Source organism: Pipistrellus hanaki, assembly GCF_964339955.1.
Source record: "Pipistrellus hanaki genome assembly, chromosome: 15".
NCBI classification, from domain to species: domain Eukaryota; kingdom Metazoa; phylum Chordata; class Mammalia; order Chiroptera; family Vespertilionidae; genus Pipistrellus; species Pipistrellus hanaki.
The window spans coordinates 40350739-40369840 of NC_140517.1; the positions used below are offsets into that span (position 1 = coordinate 40350739).

At 42.0% G+C, this 19102-nt stretch overlaps 1 long non-coding RNA gene and 1 pseudogene across 2 annotated transcripts; both read right to left on the reverse strand.

The window, feature by feature from the left end:
- Positions 1-1101: 1101 nt before the first annotated feature.
- On the reverse strand, positions 1102-18281 carry LOC311633960. The gene is made up of 2 exons (XR_014797026.1): positions 18053-18281; positions 1102-1483 (listed from the first exon to the last, which is right to left on the reverse strand). It is a non-coding gene; the product is annotated as an uncharacterized lncRNA (long non-coding RNA).
- Positions 11648-13268, reverse strand: LOC311633800 (E3 ubiquitin-protein ligase RNF149-like; annotated as a pseudogene). The gene is made up of 2 exons: positions 13203-13268; positions 11648-13005 (listed from the first exon to the last, which is right to left on the reverse strand). The product of its transcript is annotated as an E3 ubiquitin-protein ligase RNF149-like (transcript).
- Positions 18282-19102: the final 821 nt, after the last annotated feature.

Here is a 19102-nt window from a genome sequence, read left to right on the forward strand (position 1 = left end):
AAGTCTCAGTTGCTCAGGAGAATAGCAATTTCTCTTGTGCATTGGAAATGGAAAGTACGAAGGAAGATTACATAGAGGTGAGGGGGAGCAAAGCAGGGACTGGGTTACAGGATACTAAACAAAATGAGATGCTCTCTTGAGGGTAGTTGGGGCTTAATTCTATGGTGTATTAATCTAGATGCCTAGAAACAATGGACAAAGCTTGCTTAAGGTACAGATAAACCTTTTACTACAAAGTTATATGCCTGGTTCTGACTACCCACCATGACCTGCCCAGTTTGGAATTTATGATCTGATCATCCTGGGAGGTTACTTTCCATAGAACCCCTTTTATTCTGTCCACAATGACTTTTTTTTTTTTTGACTCCCCATTGCCCAAAACAGAGAAAGCAATGCTACTCAGTTTGAGCTAGTCAACGTTTGGAAAAGGTAAACTTCTGGATATGCCTGGTCATCAAAAGCAGCTCCCATGGTCACCTCTGAGTACGTGGCAGCCCTTGGTGTAAGACGTGAGAACTCACCAACAAAAAGTTACAGTTCTAACAGGTTTACAGGGGTTTGCATTGTGGCCTGATAAGACTGGCAAAAAATTAACTAAAATCATATTTTGTATTGTCTCCTCCATAGTGGCTATCAAAATTAGATCTTGCAGCTGCTTTATCTCTGAGTCAGGAGTAGGTCACCATTAGTGCCAGCAAGGTAGGGGGTCAGAAAAGAGTTGATAAATTAATTCCACAAGGTGAATGCTTAGACTCTTACCTGTACCATCCTCCTTAGACCATGCTAGCGTGCCTGTCATGTATTTCCATAAACTCTTTTTGTTTGTTTGCTTATTTATTTATTTATTTATTTTTAATATATAATAAATCTTTATTGTTCAGATTATTATAGGTATTTCTCTTTCTCCCCCCCCCAATAGCTCCCCTCCACCTGATTCTCCACCCCACCCCATGCCCTTTACCCCCTGCCACTGTTTTCATCCATAGGTGTAAGATTTTTGTCCAATCTCTTGACCTGCACCCCTCAGACCCCCTTCACCCCGAGAACCAATGTGTATGAATGTGATTTAAGAAAAAAGAATAAACAAAAGATGAGACAGAGTTCCAAAAACCAGGACTATAAGCTTTATTAGAGGAGAGAGAGCCCTCCCGGGCTGTCTCGCAAGGGGAGAGCAGCAACGCGCGCAGAAATGAACAAACCTTTTGAGGGGAGGAGTTGGAAGGGATGGGGCTTAGGTTACTCCACACTGGCCGATTGGTGGTTTCATATAGGTTACTCCACACTGGCCGATTGGTGGTTTCATATAAGGCACATAATTGGGCACTTAGGAACTTAGGAATCAAAAGCTTAGGGTATTTGGCAGGTGCTGATTGGTGGTTCAATGTATATTCCATATAAGTTGCCTGGTTAGGTACTCAGGACTGTCAAGGCCGCAGGTGCAGGTTACATCATACTCCGTCCATCAATTGAGGGAAGGGAGGATCTATGAATAAATGATGATGGAAAAAAATTATACATATGAAATTTAATATATATATAGTAATTTTTGTCTGTTAATTTTAAGAGAAACTTAAATTTGTTATAATAGGGTCACTTGATTTGAAATTTTAAAACAAAGTAGTGGTTTGGGTCTGAGTTACCTATGTATCTATCTATCTATCTATCTATCTATCTATCTATCTATCTAACCTGAATCTCCAGCCAGACTGAATGGCAGAACAACTGAACAACTGGTTGCTATGATGTGTGCTGACCATTAGGTGGCACACACAGAATGTGGCAGGCATTGGTAGCTGGCAGCAGAGCATGGAATATGGCGAATATTGGCCAAGGTGAGATGGTGGAGCAGGTAAGCGGGGATGGGGTGCCAGACCAAGGTGGGGTGCTGGTCGCTGTCATCAGGGCAAGCCTCTGGTGGTTACTGAAAGTTTCTTGCTCCCGCATGCCAGGGTCCCGCCAGGCACTTGCACCCGCAGCTGGTGCTGGAGCTGCCACTCACACCTGCTGCTAGCACCCAGCACCAGTCCAGATTGCTTGGCGCCATCAACAGGTGTGAGTGACAGCTGCCTGCCCCAATTGCCCCTGAGGGCTTCTCAACCTTCCCCTGCAACTGAGGAGCAATCAGGGCAGTAGCTGCCACTCATATCTGCTGCTGGCACTGGCCCCAATTGCTCCATTCAGTCAGTGGGTATGAGTGGTGCCAGTGCTGTCCACACGTGGCAGCAGGGTTGCTGGCAGAAAGGGGACCAGGGGCCATGGTGGGAGGGGCTGGGCAGGTGTAGGAGGATTAGCCAAAACCCACACCTGAGCCTACTGCAGCCTCACCCACAGCCCACAATTCCTTTCAAGGGGCACTAATTCGTGCACTGGGCCCCTAGCATTTTATATATTTTCACATAATTGGTTGGCCAATTCCTACAGACAGTGATTAACTTACTTGGGATATACTCGTGAGATCCAAGTGATGGCCAACAGGATGAGAGTGTGAGTGAGGGAGTGAAAAGGGAGTGTGTGGATGTGTGGGGCACATATGTGTGTGGGGTGATGGAAAGTTATATTCCACGGAACTAGCCAGGCAGCCTCTGCTATCACTGCAGTCTCTCCCGGGGCGGCCAGCTTTGCCACAGAGACCATGCCATTTTGAAGGGGAGAGCTGCTGTGACTGGAAGCCCAGTCTCACCCCCAATCCAGGAGCTCTAGGATGCCACCTGGGACTCTAAGGCCACACCAGCCAGGGATCTATTGCCTTGGCTGTGAACCCAGGAACACAGACTCCAGGCACCACCGCCGTGGGCTCCTAAATAGTTTGCCTGGGGGTAGACAAAATGGCAATCGAATCGGTGGATATGTCCTGCACCTTCTCATGGAGCAGAGAGAAGAAACAAGTAAATTGAATAACATCCACCAGGAGTTGGTGCATTTAACACAACTGGTGAGATGATCTTCAGTTGGAAAGGACAGAAGATGTCTGGAGAATGGTAGGATCAGGGATCTGGGCTGGAGACAGAGAGATATGTGAACACTGGGACTAGAGGCTCAGAAGGAAACTGCACAGCATCAAGTCCGTGTCCTTTGGGGACACGTGGAAGGGGGTCCACAGGGCTGCTGGCAGTGGGGGACTCTAGATCTAAGTACACAGACGTGGGAGGCTAAGTACACAGACCCAGAAAGGCAGCCTGAAGTTCTACACTGGCCCTGCAGTGTCACAGGGAGAGAAATGAGCAGAGGCACAACTGCTCTGTCTTTATATTTTCTTTGCTTTTACTCGCTAAACCCTTTCAATTACAAACACTCACCGGCGCTGTGTCACAGGTGGAGGTGGTTTTGTGGAGGCTGGGGAGCACATCAGGGAGAGGCAACCAGGAATCCAGTCCTGGGGAAAACTGTCTCTCCAACCCTAAACATCCGTTTTTCTCCTGAAAAGTCAGCCCCTCCTAGCAGCGTAGCTGCATCCAGCCTTGAGCTCTACAGGGGAACATAGAGCCTGTGGGGACTGGGCTGAGGGGCCATTTGATCCTGGAAACTAATACAGCAATAGCCCCACCTAGAGCCTGTGTCAAAAATAGACACTTGTATAAATATGACTGAAAGTAGGCAGACAAACAAAGTGGGCAGATGGGTCCTGCCTGACTGGAAAAAGAAAAGGCTGTTGAGACAGACACAATCTGCTGGAAACTTCAATAGCATGCTGCCTACTTAACAGGAAACTGAGAGGTGGCAGACAGAGCAAACCAGACCCCATGAGATATTAAAACTCAGCTGACGCAAATGACACTTCACTAATTCACTTTTTAAATTTTTTATCTTTTATTTAAGAAAGAAAATGATTGTTTTCTTATTTTATTTTATCTCATCTTTTTTTCTATTTTGCCAACAATTTCTTCCTTATTTTTCCATTTCATCCTGTTTCTCTTCTCCAGTTCCTGCTTTAGTTTTTCTCTCTCCTTTCTTTTTACTCCTTGTTAAAGAGTGATCTCCTTTACCTGCTTTATTGACATGTTACTATTATAGTAGACTCTGTTGGTTTACTCATATATCTAATTTACTCTCCTCTTCTCCAAGTTCATACACCCTTCTCTTTTCTCTAACTTCACCAGCCAATTGTCTTTATGCCTTTGTTTTTCCTCACTTGCTCTCTTCTCCTAATTGATTAATTAGTTTCATTCACCAAACTCAAGGCTATTTGCTCTCTACTCTAGTCTTCTTTTTCAAAAGTAGATGAATATATGTATAAAGAAAGGGTAAATTTTATTATTCTTTTTAAATTTATGGATTATTTACCTTTTTACTTTTTTTTTTTTTTTTTTTTTTTTTTTTTTTTTTTTTTTTTTTTTTTTTTTGTCCACTCATTTTCTTTCTACCTCCTGTATACGGAACTGTGGCCATTCCCCCATTCATTGAATTCCTTTACCTTACCTCTGATTTGGAAATAAGCTCTGCCTCTTCAGATTCAGTTTCCCCCTTTTTCCAGGGTGTTTGTTATTTGCATTTTTTGTTTGTTTGTTTGTTTTGTGGAGTTTTCTCCCCACATATGTATTTTCCCCCTATCTCTTTTCCCTTCTTTTTCTTTTTTTCTTACTTTCTTTTCCAGTTCTCAATATAACTTTTGTGCTCTTTTCTCTCATATAACAAAGATCAGAGTGGATATAAATGACACATAGGATAAAAAACAAACAAACAAACAAAAACAATACAAAAGATAAGTAAATCCAAGACATGGTTCTTTGACAGAATAAACAAGATTAATGAAACTATAGCCAGCCTCACCAAGAAACAAAGAGAGGACCCAAATAAACAAAGTCAGAAATGAAATAGGTGAAGTAACAACAGATCCCACAGAAATACAAAAGATAGTGAAAAAATGCTATGAACAACTCTACTACAACAAACTGAACAACCTAGATGAAAGGGTCATATTTTTAAAATAAAGTACAAGCTTCCAAAACTCAATCAGGAAGAATAAAACAACCTGAATAGTTCAATAACTACTGATGAGCAATAATAAAAAATGTTCCAGCGAACAGAAATCCTGGTCTAGACAACTTTAAAGGGGAGTTCTACCAAACATTCAAAGAAGAACTAAAAGTTCTCCTCCTCAGACTACTCCAAAAATGCAGGAGGAAGGCACACTTCTAACCTCATTCTATGAAGCCAGCATTACCCTAATTCCAAAGCCAGATGAAGATACCACAAAGAAAGAGAACTACAAGTCAATATCCTTGATGAACTAGATGCTAAAATTCTCAATAAAATTCTAGAAAATCAGATCCAGCACTACATTTGAAAGATCATACACCATGACCAAGTGGGATTTATTCTGGGGATGCAAGGATGGTACAATATCTGCAAATTAATAAATATGATGCATCACATAAACAAATTGAGAGATAAAAAACACATAATTACACAAATCAATGCAGAAAAAGCATTTGATAAAATCCAACACCCTTTCTTGATAAAAACTCTCAGCAAAGTGGGATTAGAGGGAACATATCACAAGATAATAAAAGCCTTTTATGACAAATGTACAGCCAACATCATACTCAATGAGGAAAAACTTAATCCATCATTACCCCTAAGAACAGGAACAAGACAGGGATGCCTACTTTCACAACTCCTGTTTGACATAGTACTGAAAATGGTAGCCATAGTGATCAGGCAAGAAGAAGAAGGAATAAAAGGCATCCAAATTGGAAAAGAAGTAAAACTGTCATTATTTGCAGATGAGATGATATTGTACATAGAAAACCCTAAAGACTCTATTAAAAAGAAAACTATTAGACTTGATAAATGAATTTGGCAATGTAGCAGGATACAATATTAACACCCATAAATCTATGGCTTTTTTTATACACCAATAATGAACTCACAGAAAGAGAAACTAAAAAAAAAAAAAAAAAAAAAAAAAAAAATCCCATTTACCATTGCACCAAAAAAATTAAGATACTTAAGAATAAACAACTAAGGAGGTAAAAGACCTGAACTTGGAAAACTATTGGACACTGAAAAAAGAGATAGAGAAAGACAAACAAATGGAAGAACATACTGTGTTCATGGATTGGTAGAATCAACATTATTGAAATGTGCCTACTACCCAATGCAATTTATAGATTCAATGCCATCCCCATTAAAATAACAACAACACATTTTACAGACCTATAACAAACTCTCCAAAAATTTATCTATATAATAAAAGCTTAAGCAACCATTATGACAGAATGACCAGAATGACGGGTCACTATGATGCACACTGACCACCACAGGCAGACACTCAATGCAGGCGCTGCTCCATGGTGGTCAGTTTACTTCCAAAGAGAGAGCGTTGCTCAACTAGAGGCCGGGCTCATGGCTGGCAAACACATCAGTGGAGGCAAGAGCCTCTTCTGCATCTATGGCAATGCTAAGGATGGAGCAGTGAGCCAAGTAGTTAGGAGCAGCAATCAGGGGGGCCTTAAGGAGTGAGGGGTCCTGGACTGTGAGAGGGATGTCTGAGTGCCAGCTTAGACCCATTCTCCATGGGGAGCCGGCCTAAGCAAGGTGCAGACATCCCTTAAGGGATCGCAGACTGTGAGAGGGTGTAGACCGGGCTGAGAAACTGTCCTCAGTGCATGCATTTTGACCATCAGATCTCTAGTCTGAAATAAAAATAAGACCACAAATAGCAATAGCAATCCTGAGAAAAATGAATGAAGTTGGACGAAACATAATAACAAATATCAGGCTATATTTTAAAACCACTGTTGTCAAAATTGCCTAGTACTGGCACAAGACCAAGCATACACTAGTAAACCATTCAGACAGAACAGTGAACCCAGAAATTGACCATTGCATCAGGCCTCCAGTATATAGCTAAGATGATGCTATAATGAAAACGATTATACCTTCGGACCCTCCTGGATGAGTCACAACTAAACGAATTGATGCATTTATAATCACAAAATAAAGATTTCTCTGATTGAAAATAAAAATACTTCTTCCAAGCCTTATATTACCCATTTGTCTTCATAATTTTACTGAATCTAATTGTCGGACTAAAGAGGCAGTTTTGAACCCCCATAAAATATTGATAAACAGAATATAGTGTAAAGTCTGTGTCTTTGTCCACGTCTGTCTTACGTTCCCTCCCTGTCCTTTAAATTAGCCAATCCAGCAAGACTAGGAACTCAAGCTGTGACCAATCAGGAGTGAGGGACAGACTGTTGCATCAGAAATAAAACCCCAGCAGCCCTCATACTGTGTTGGCTGCCTACCCTCTGCAGAAATAAAGCTATTTGCCTTGTTGTCTGGCTCCTGAGTATCCTCTGTGTTCTACCAGGGCCCTGGGCTTCGTGGCTCACTTCTTTCTAACACACTTCATCGTTTCAACTGCCAAAAATGAACAGCTATATGTTTTATAATTAGAAAAATGAAATGTTATCACGTGTTCAACATTACCGAGGCACAACTACACCACTACCCGCTATCTAACTCCCAGAGGAGGTAGAAGTTTCCCCACAAAGCCCACCACAGTTTGTCTTCCAGGTCACTAAGTATTAAAACCTTTTGCTTCTAGAGCCCTTCCCGGGAAATCACCCAATCACGGCTCAAGCCCTAGCCCCGCCCCTTGCATTTATCTTTGAGCAGCCATTTCCAAATCTGGCAATCCTGCTGTGTCTCACCTGGGTGAGCAGTGCGCCTCCTGTCCTGGGGAACTGAGAGCCCAGTAGCTTTTTTGTTCGTGGCATTGGCCTCCCTTTTTCAGTCACCTCGATTATTTAAGTCCCAGGCACAGAACAAGTGGCACCAGCTTTGAAGTCACAGCTGAGACTGAAGAACCTAGTCATCATGAATTTCAGAGGTATGATCGTTTCATTTATTCTAAACCTGCTCGGGAAATATCTGCTTAACAAATGCTGTACATTTGCAATGGATAAGATGATGCTACTTTTACCAGGGAAAGCAATAACGTATGAAGACAACAAGTTAATGAAGGTTTTAAGAGGAATACTTAATATGGCAATTGAGAGTATTCTTAAATTCAGGAAGAAGATTGCTGCTATTACTGAATCCCAGTTCGTTAAACGTATGAAAAATATCATTTGTTTCTTTAAGAGGAACAATTTTCCTGAATCACCAATTCATGTGGTTTAAGAAAAAAATAATATTTTTTCCCCTGATTTTTTCCCCACTGCTTTTTTTCAAATATTATTTCAATATTTTTGTTGATTTCATCGAGGATAGGAGAGGGAGGGAGACATAGAAACACCAACAAAGAGGGAGAATCATAGATTGGCTTGACACCGCTGGAACAAAAAATGCAAGATGTTTTGATGATTTATGAAATTTTTTTTTTTTTTTCTGTGCCTGGGACTCCATATTTTGCTTTTCGGATCGGCCTGAAACTGGGCAAATTCCCTGACTAGTAATTGAACCTTGAATTCCTCGTTCATTTGTACCGTGATGGCCTCTTTCATATGTAGATGCTCAAACACTGAGCCGTGCTGGACAGGCGACTTTCACTTCTGAGTAAACAATATCTTGCTTTCCTGAATGAATCACAACTAAAGCGATCTACTGAAAAATCACTCGTTATAAATGTGGCTTACGAAAAAGACTATAAATGCACAGCCGAAACGAAAGTACCTATACATCCTGTTTTCTAAAGGTCCGAGAATTACACTTATTCAAGACATGCAAATGAAATATCTATTCCATACGTCTAATCCACTAATAAAGGACTGGAGGCCCAACGCTCCAAATGGTGCGGGTAGGGTCTCTAGGGCCCACCCTCCTGAGACTAGAGCCATCTTCTGCTGGTGTGCCATTCCCCAGGAAAATGCTGCCTCCTCCACAGGGCTGTCAGGCCATTGGGACCACCAGCTCATCCCCGGCTGCTCAGGGGCTCAGGCCTGTGGGAAAGCAGGCTCCAGCAACTTCGACTGCATGCGCATGCATTGGGCATGCATGTGAGCCATGGAGAGGAACCTAGAGTTATTTAATGCACCTAATCCTGATGGGTCATTTGGTCATCACAATCATCACGGACACTGGCTTTTTACACCCTATATAAGAGAGAGAGTATGCAAATTGATCGTAACTCAGCAACAAGGATGGAGGAGGCTACAGCCAGCAAGGAGGGAATAAGCAAATTGACGCAATCTAGGCGATGAGGCGAAAGGCGGCTCTAGGCAGGAGCGAAGGCGGTGCTGGAAGCCAGAGGAAGAAAGGCCGATTCTTGCACGAATCTGGCGCATCGGGCCTCCAGTATACAGATAAGATGACGCTATAATGACCTCAGACCTTCCTGGATGAGTCACAACTAAACGAATTGATGCATTTATAATCACAAAATAAAGATTTCTCTGATTGAAAATAAAAATACTTCTTCCAAGCCTTATATTACCCATTTGTCTTCATAATTTTACTGAATCTAATTGTCGGACTAAAGAGGCAGTTTTGAACCCCCATAAAATATTGATAAACAGAATATAGTGTAAAGTCTGTGTCTTTGTCCACGTCTGTCTTACAACCCCTCCCTGTTCTTTAAATTAGCCAATATAGCAAGACTAGGAACTCAAGCTGTGACCAATCAGGAGTGAGGGACAGACTGTTGCATCAGAAATAAAACCCCAGCAGCCCTCATACTGTGTTGGCTGCCTACCCTCTGCAGAAATAAAGCTATTTGCCTTGTTGTCTGGCTCCTGAGTATCCTCTGTGTTCTACCAGGGCCCCGGGCTTCGTGGCTCACTTCTTTCTAACACACTTCATCGTTTCAACTGCCAAAAATGAACAGCTATATGTTTTATAATTACAAAAATGAAATGTTATCACGTGTTCAACATTACCGAGGCACAACTACACCACTACCCGCTATCTAACTCCCAGAGGAGGTTGAAGTTTCCCCACAAAGCCCACCACAGTTTGTCTTCCAGGTCTCTAAGTATTAAAACCTTTTGCTTCTAGAGCCCTTCCCGGGAAATCACCCAATCACGGCTCAAGCCCCAGCCCCTCCCCTTGCATTTATCTTTGAGCAGCCATTCACAAATCTGGCAGTTTTGCTGTGTCTCAGCTGGGTGAGCAGTGCGCCTCCTGTCCTGGGGAACTGAGAGCCCAGTAGCTTTTTTTTTTTTTTAATATTTTTTTGATTTTTCACAGAGAGGAAGAGAGAGGGATAGAGCGTTAGAAACATCGATGAGAGAGAATCATCGATCAGCTGCCTCTTGCGCACCCCTCACTGGGGATGTGCCCACAGCCAAGGTACATGCCCTTGACCGGAATTGAACCCGGGACCCTTCAGTCTGCAGGCCGACACTTTATCCACTGAGCCAAACCGGTTTCGGCCCAGTAGCTTTTTTGTTGGTGGCATTGGCCTCCCTTTTTACAGTCACCTCGATTATTTAAGTCTCAGGCACAGAACAAGTGGCACCAGCTTTGAAGTCACAGCTGAGACTGAAAAACCTAATCATCATGCTTTTTAAAGTTATGATTGTTTCATTTATTCAAGACCCACTCCTGATATATCTGGTTGACAAATTCTTTCCATTTTTATTAGATTGGATGCTACTGTTTTTACCACAGAAAATAATATATGGACATGAGTTAACGATGTTTTTAAAAGACGTACTTAAGTTTGCAAGTGCGAATATTTTTGTGCTTGTAATGAGGAGATGGCTGCTGTTACTGAAACCCTGTTTGTTAAATGGAAAAAAAAATATCACCTTTTTCCTGAAGGAGAAGAAACTTCATAAACAACCCTGTACTCATGTGGTTTAAGAAAAAATAATATTTTTTCCTGATTTTTCCGCCTCCTTTTTTTTTTTCAATATATATATATATTTTCCCCTCCAAATGCTTTTTATTTGCTGCTCCTTTCACCTACAAGTAAGAACAGCAAACAAAGTAAAAAGGATAGTTGATTCAACAAGGGCATGGTTATTAGTCTGCTTTAAAATTAATCAGGAAACTCATTGTTTACTTTGTTAGAACAATAAAAAGTTCTCCCTTTCACCCTTACAGTTTTAAATATCAGATTGTTGTTGGAACCAATATATTGTATTCATCATTTACAAAGAAAACTGGTCACTGACTAATCGCTTTTCCACATAGGCAATGGGGAACCCAATATTTACAGAAATACATATTCTGAGCATTTTTAATTGTTGAAAAAAAAAAAGAGCAAACCTCCCATCAAAGCGTCACAAGAAATTGGATAATACAACAATGAAAAAGTGCAATCTCTATATAATACCAAGGTGTAATTCCTCTCATTTCATTTACAAGTATAACGTTCTAAAAATGCCTTTCTTCCAGGGAAAACTGACATGGAGATTTATGGGATCTAATTACACAACCTAAATTCAGCGTGCTGAGTCTGTAACTGCCCTTGCTAGACAAATGAGCCTCGCTGAGCATTCAGGAACACTGACACCAGAGTGTCTTCCTACCTCCTCCTCATACACAGTCTGAAACATGTATTCACTGTAATGATATACTCCAGTAGATAAATATATGAACAGCAATCAGAAAGTCTCTTTAAGAATAAAATATTTAGCCCCTTGTATATCAAATAGACCATGAAAGGTAAAATAATTCATCAAAAGGCACATTATTTTCAAATACATAAACTATGTGTCAAAGTAAAAAAAAAAAAAAAAAAATGTCCTTTAGCTCAGAGCTCCACCCCGGCAGGTGCTGTCAGAGGCCCAGCGAGGAGAGGTTGCCCTGAGGGTTGCTCCTGCAGGTCTGGAGTAAGGCTGTGCTTCCCCCATCCCCCGCCATCCTCCCCCCCCCACCCCCCCGTCCTCTTTGGGGTGCCCCCTGCATGGAGGCGCGGGGTCCCTGGCAGAGGGCGACGGGGCTGGCTCCCCACACTCCTGACTTTGGTGCCAACAGTGACACTCACACCTGCAGCCACAGCACCCCCCGGGGCTGCCTCCGCAGTGGGCACCTCCTGGGCATCCTCCAGCTCTCCCCAGTATCCCAGGGCTTTGATGACATGGAGCTTAGACATTGGACACGTGTGGTGATCAGAAAGCCATGGATCAATGCACACTCTATGAAAATATGCCTGCACGGCAGGATTCTGATAACATCCTTCACCTTGAAATTCTCAGTGCACACGGTGTATTTATGGGACACCCCGCGTCCACGTCGAGACCCTTTTCTGCATGCTTTATAGTATGAAGTGGAAGCTGGCCAAAAACTTTCTTAGTTTCTTTTCTATGGCTCTGGCTTCCAAACTGTGAGCCAGTATACAGGAAACGCTGTATATAGTAAAATATCAGCCACGCTAATGAGATGATCATCATGGTGATGAAGGCGATGGCCACGAACATCATGGACTGGCCACTGATGAACTCCTGGACATGGCGGGTCCCAACCCCTATGGTCATTTTGACTTAAATTTCTTTTTGTATTAGATCCACAATTTCTTTTCCTTTCGAGTAGCTAACCATAATGACCACTATATTTCCCGTTCCCGCGTGGGCCAGGGGCCGGTGAAGTTCCCGTGGAGCTCCTGGTTGTAGATCACCACCTCTGAGGCATTGCTCCGGGCCTCCGCCAGCATCTGGTCCTTGAAGGCGCAGCCCCCACGCGCCACCAGGGCGACCCAGGGCGCGGCCGCGCGGCCGCCCAGCGCTGGCACCACTAAGTCTGTGCGGGGCCTGCAGCCCGCAGGGTCGCCATCCCCGGCGCAGGGACACCCACCAGGCCCAGCGCGCCCTCCTTGGGGGAGCTGTCGCCGAAGCGGCCGCTCTCCGAGACGCTGCACAAGGTCCGGTTGGTGTGCTGGTCCACATACTGCAGGCTCACCACCGCCGAGTACCACTCCAGCGCCTTGCCGCTGGCGCCCGGCGCGCACAGGGCCAGCCCCCGCAGCGCCAGAGCACCGTGGCCACGCCGCCTGTCTCTGGCTGCAGTACCATGGCCCTGCCAGCGAGGAGGAGCGGCCCTGTGGGTCCCCAGGGCCTGAGGAAGCTCCAGCGACAGGGAAGCACAGGAGCAAAGGCCTGTGTTGGCCGCCAGCTGGAGAGCGCCGACGGTTCAAAAATATTTTTATTGATTTCATCGAGGAAGGGAGAGGGAGAGAGACATAGAAACATCAATGATGAGAGGGAATGATTGATTGGCTACCTCTTGCATGCCAAACACTTGGGATCAACCTAAAACTTGGCATATTCCCTGACTGGGAATCAAAACCTGATGACCTCTTTTATATATACCTTGATATCCTCATTCATATATACCTTTAGGGCCTCATTCATTTGTATGGTGATGCCCTCATTCATTTATACCATGACGGCCCTGTTCATATGTACAAGATGTCCTTGTTCATATGTATCATGACAGCCTCCTTCATATATACCATGTTGGACTCTTTCATATGTGGGTTCTCAAGCACTGAGCCATGCCGGATAGCCAATCTTCACTTCTGAGTAAACAATATCTTACTTTCCTGGATGAATCACAGCTAAAATGATCTATTGAGAATCATTCTGTACACATATGGTTTAAGGAAAAAAACCATAAATGTACAGCTGAAACTAAAGTACCTATACATCATGTTTTCTAAAGTTAGGAGAATTACACTTATCCAAGCCATGCTCATGAAATATCTAGTCAACATGTCTCGTGCACTTATAATGTATAAGATGATGCTATAGTGAAAATGACTATAACTTCAGAGTGAAGGATATCTTGTCTTCCTGGATGAATCACAGCTAAACCAATTTATTCATTTATAAGAACAAGATAAGCACTTCTCTGGTTGAAAATATTTCTTTGGAACGTTATACCGTCCATTTGCCTTCATAATTTTTCTGAATCTAATTGTCTGACTAAACAGACCGTTTAGAAACTGTATAACATAGTTTTAAACAGAATACAGCTTAAAGACTGTTTCATTGCCCAGGTCTGTCTCCCATGCACAGGGGATCTCGGAGAAAAGAAGTTTTTCATGCGTAATGGGGGTTGCCTGCCAAGGAGCTTGAGGCTACATTAAGTTTCTGGTGGGAAATCCAAAGGCAAGTCCAAAGCTAACATTGTGGAGCTGAGGGTTCTGAGTGGCTCTGCTGACCACCAGCCTCGTAGGAGAAACTCTAAGGAGGCTGAGTGCACACTGTGGGTGCTTTGAGGGGCCATCTCTTATCTGAGCAAGGGACTTGGAAAGGGACAAAGGAGAAATGAGAATCTAGAGGCTAAAACAACAGGAAGAACAGGGCACAGAGAAATCTGCCAAAGGCTTTCTGATGTCATGGTTTTGATCACTGGGACCCAATCGGCCCAGGTCCTCCCCTTCTTTAGGTATGGTCAGCACTTCCTTGGGTGGCTGACCTTGGGGAGCTTCATGCTCCTAGTGTAAGGTGACCAGATTTTAACATTGGTAAAGCGGGACACCATTGACCAGGGTGGGCCTGGGGTGGGGTGGGAGAGGGAAGGCTGTTCTTGATTGAAAATTTGGTCTATATTATATTATAAATTATTATATACATGTTGCTTAAAAACACAGGAAGCAGGTACATAATTACACGAACATATTTTATTTTTAGTTTATAATTTATATTGATTTGATTGTTATAAAGTACCGTATTTATGGGCGTATAACACGCACCTTAATTTTAAGAGGAAAGTTTCAGGAAAAAAAACTAAATTTTAAATACTGTATTTATCAGCGTATAACGCGCACATGCCGTTTCCCCATTATTTTCAAGGAAAAAAGTGTGCGTTATATGCAAATAAATACGGTAACTATATATTAAAAATTATTTTAATTTTAACCCTATATTTCTTTCTAAATAATAACAATACTAACTTGTATTATTTTTCCTCTGAATTTGCAGTAACATAAGTCATGTCACTTCCAAGGCCAGCGCTAGACTTTTTGCCGCCACTATAAAATATAAATAATACGAGTACTGTCTGCTAAATTCAAGAAAATTCATGCATTTATGAAATAAATAAATTATTTAACTAAATTCTCTTAATAGCTGATTTGTAATGACATCACTTGTTTAACTAGCTTACTAGCACTCAGTACTATGTGTATCATCTGAAAGACAGTTACAAAATGTTTTCGTCGTTGCCAATCCCCCAAAATGCCATTGTTCATTATGTCCAACCAATGATGGTCGAATTCTAACAACTGATTAACAATGCTAACTTTGATAAGCAGTTCTCTGATAATCAATTCTCAACAATTATTTGTTATTATTAAAGTTTAACATTATAAAATTAACAAAAAGAGTATAAAACTCATATCCTGGCTAAATAGCCACATAGCGGCCAAAAACTGTATATTCCCTTCCCGTTCTCCTGCTGTTTCCTAGTTTGTTGTGCATTCTTTCTAAAAATCAGGATTTTTTTTAAATGCCGCAGGATGCGGGACAAATTATTAAAAACCAGGACTGTCCCGCCAAAAGCAGGATGTCTGGTTACCTTATCCTAGTGGGGAAAAGTCTTGACAACTGAACAGATCTGTGCAGGTTCCTTTGAATACACAGCTTTTGAATCAGTTGGTGTAGTACCCCTCCAGCTCTTTTGGGAAAGTAATGCAATAATGAGTAATGCTTAGATGACAAGAGCACATTCCACTGCAGAGATCCTTTAGGTAAGAAGAAAGAAAATATTGCAGGTAGCTCTTTTCCTGGAGAGGCCTTAACCCCACATTTACCATAGACATCTAAGGTCCTCAGCGGCCAAGCCTCACTCACCCCATGCCTCAATCACTTGGGCTCAGCAAGCATCAAAGACACCTGTCTCTCTCTATCCTCTTCCATCAGGCACCCAAACCTACTGCCAGGCTGCTCCTCAGCCTCCACTCAGTGCCTCCTTTGTGGGCACTTCTGCTCAATTGCAGTCTCAAGATTACAAGTCTTGGGACACAGGCAAGTTGACATTTTGTGTTTCTATAGAGCTCCTACCAGGGATGTGCCCACAACCAAGGTACATGCCTTTGACCAGAATCGAACTCTGCATCCTTCAGTCCGCAGACTGACGCTCTATCCACTGAGCCAAGCCGGTTTTGGCTCATTCCTATTTTCTTGAGTTGGGTAAGTGTTCCTGCAGTTGAAGCTCTTCATGGTACCAGCTCTAGAGGAGGGTACCATGGCTTCCCACCCCCTTGTCCAAGGGGGTGGGAAGCCATGTGTGTTGCCAGACATCCTTCCAGACAATCTGGTTCCATTGGAATGAAAAATGGGTACTGGTGCACATGTTCCTTTGCCTAGAGCACTATCTAAGGGTATGGGTGTTGTTGATGTCAGGTCTGTGACTCTGCAATAAGCCAGCCTTCCAGGTCTGAAATCATTCCTGGGACTGAAGAGCACAGACATGCTCATGTTGTCTCCCAAAGATTCATTAACTTCATTAACTTTATGAAAGGCAAAGCTTTAGAATGTCTAATGGACAAGTTGACTACGTTTCTCATGAGTAAATTTCAAGTATTTCTAACAAATTAATGATGTGTTCAATGAACCAGTCACCAACCTGTTTAAATCAGAAGTTGTCTTTTTTTATTTATTTCTGATTAAATTTGTTGTGGTGAAATTGATTTGCAAAACCATATTGGTTTCAAGTGTACAATTCAATAAAACACAATTCAATGTGATCTGCACTGTGTGCCCATTGCCCAAGGAAAGTCTCCTTTTGTCATTCAGAAGTTTCCTGATGAATAAGAATATTTTTAATAGAGAATATTGTTTCATTGGACCTTATGTTGGCAGAGGAAATGAGGATGGATTAAAGAATATCGTAACCCATAGCATTCACAGATAGTTAAACCATAGAGGAAAAAAAAAAATGGAAAAAAGCAGGGAGAGAGTCCAGCTTGCTTATAATCTTCTCACACAGCCTGTGGACCTAAAGCCTTGGAATCCCTGTCCCTGTCCTCACCTCAGGGAATCACAGAGTGACTTGGGAGAGTTTCATGAACCCCCTCAGAGGGTTGAGTGGAAAGAGATACCAGGGAAGGTACTGGAGCAACAGCTTCTTAGAAAATTCATCCTCATTAGCAACAAAACTATAGATTGGAAGATTTAATATTGTTAAGCTGTCCATGATATCCAAAGCAATCTAGGGTTTCAATATAATGTATTATAATTCCAATAGCATTTTATTAAAGAAATAGAAAATATAATTCTCAATTTATATGAGACCTCAAGGGTTCCCTAAGAGCCAAAAGAATCTTTAAAAAGAGCAAAGTTAGAGACTTGAATTTCCTGATTTCAAAACACATTACAAAGCTAAAGTAAAATATGGTGCTACTGGCATAAAACCAGACATATAGACCAATGGAACCAAATAGAGAGCCCAGAAATAAACTCTTTTGTATATATACGGTCAAGTGATCTTCAATAGGGTGACAAGACAGGACAATGGGGAAAAGACAGACTTCAACAAAAGGTGATGAGGAAACTGGATATTCACATGTGAACGAATCTTACACCACATACAAAAATTAATACAAAATACACCAAAGACCTACATGTATGACCCAAAACTGTAACACTCACATGAGGATAGCCACGTGCAAAGCTTCCTGACAGATTTGGCTATGGTTTCTTGAATAGGAAACCAAAAGCTCAGGGAACAAAGGAAAATAGAAAAGAGTCCTAGATCAAGATTAAAATGTATTGCTCTTCAAAAGAAACAATAAATTGAGTGGAAAGTGAATCTACTGAATGAGAAAATGTATCTGCAAATCACAATATCTGCTAATGGTTAACACCTAGGGTACATAAGGAAACCTTATAATTCAACAGCAACAAATAGAACCCAAATGACCTGATTAAAAAAAAAAAAGACATTTCCCCAAAGTAGACTTACAAATGGCCAGCAAACTCATGGGGGAAAAAATGCCCCATATCATTAATTAATAGAGAAATCCAATCCAAACAACAGTGGAATATCACAGCACACCCATTAGGGTGGTCACTATCAGAAACACAGAGAGTAACCGTCTTGGTACAATTTGGAGAAATTAGAGTCTGGCCCATTGTTTGTGGAAATGCAAAATAGTTGCAGCTACTACAGAAAACAGTTTGGAGGTTCCTCTAGAAATAAGAAATAGACTTACCTTGTGGTCCAGCAATCCCAAAAGAATTGAAAGAAGAATTCTGAAAAGATATCCATTTTCATTGCAACATTATGCACAAAAACTGAGTGGTGAAAGCAATCCAATTGTCCGTGGACAGATTAATGGAAAAGAAACTGTAGTATATGCATATTCAATAGAATATTACCCAGTCTTAGAACAAAAGTAATTCTGGATATTATGCTATGTGAAACAAGCCAGGCCCAAGAATACAGAAATGACATGATTCCTCTTTATATATGGAACCTCAAGTATTCAAATTTACAGAAGAAGATTGGTCATTGCTGGTTATGGGGGAGGAGGAACTGGGGTGTGGGTATTCAATGGTTTCAGTTTCACGGATGATAAAGTGCCAGAGACCTGCTTTACAACAATGAGAATATATATACCACTACTGAACTGTACCCTGACTCTTGGTTCATGATGATAAATTTAATATTATGTGCGTTAAAATACAGTTGTATAAAGATTTTTAAGGGAAAATTTTGAAGTTAAAAACCTTGAGGCTTGTTAAAATATCCTGCCTCAACAGGGGAAGTTCTATCTGGGTGTGATCAGTGTAACTTGTGTGTGGTTTATGGGGTTCATTTCCTGTTTTCAACGGCTTTTTGTGTGTGGGTTTTTTGTTTTTCCAAAAGAAAAAATCCAAAGCAGCAATCTACAGGGAGTTGGTCTTGGCATCTCTGAGCCCCTCTAGAGCACATGATGGTGGATAGGCCTCAAAGCTCCAATGGCTCTCAGCTGCTGAGGGTCCAGGTGGGCTGGGAAGACTGGTCAGGGAGATTGAGTCTGGAGGGCCTGACAGATAAAAGATTCAGGAGAGCTGAAGAGACTAAGGTGGATGAGGAGGAGGGAGGCCCCTGAGATGAGCAGTGTTGGGGACTTTCCATGTCAGTTGTTCAGAGTGCCCACAAAGCTTTCCTTGTGTTTGTGAAACTTTTGCCTTTTCTGACGATATTAAACTGAGTTAGTTCCGTAATGTTGAAGCATGTAGTCTGTGGCAGAAGAGGAGGGAGGAGAAGACTTACCCGT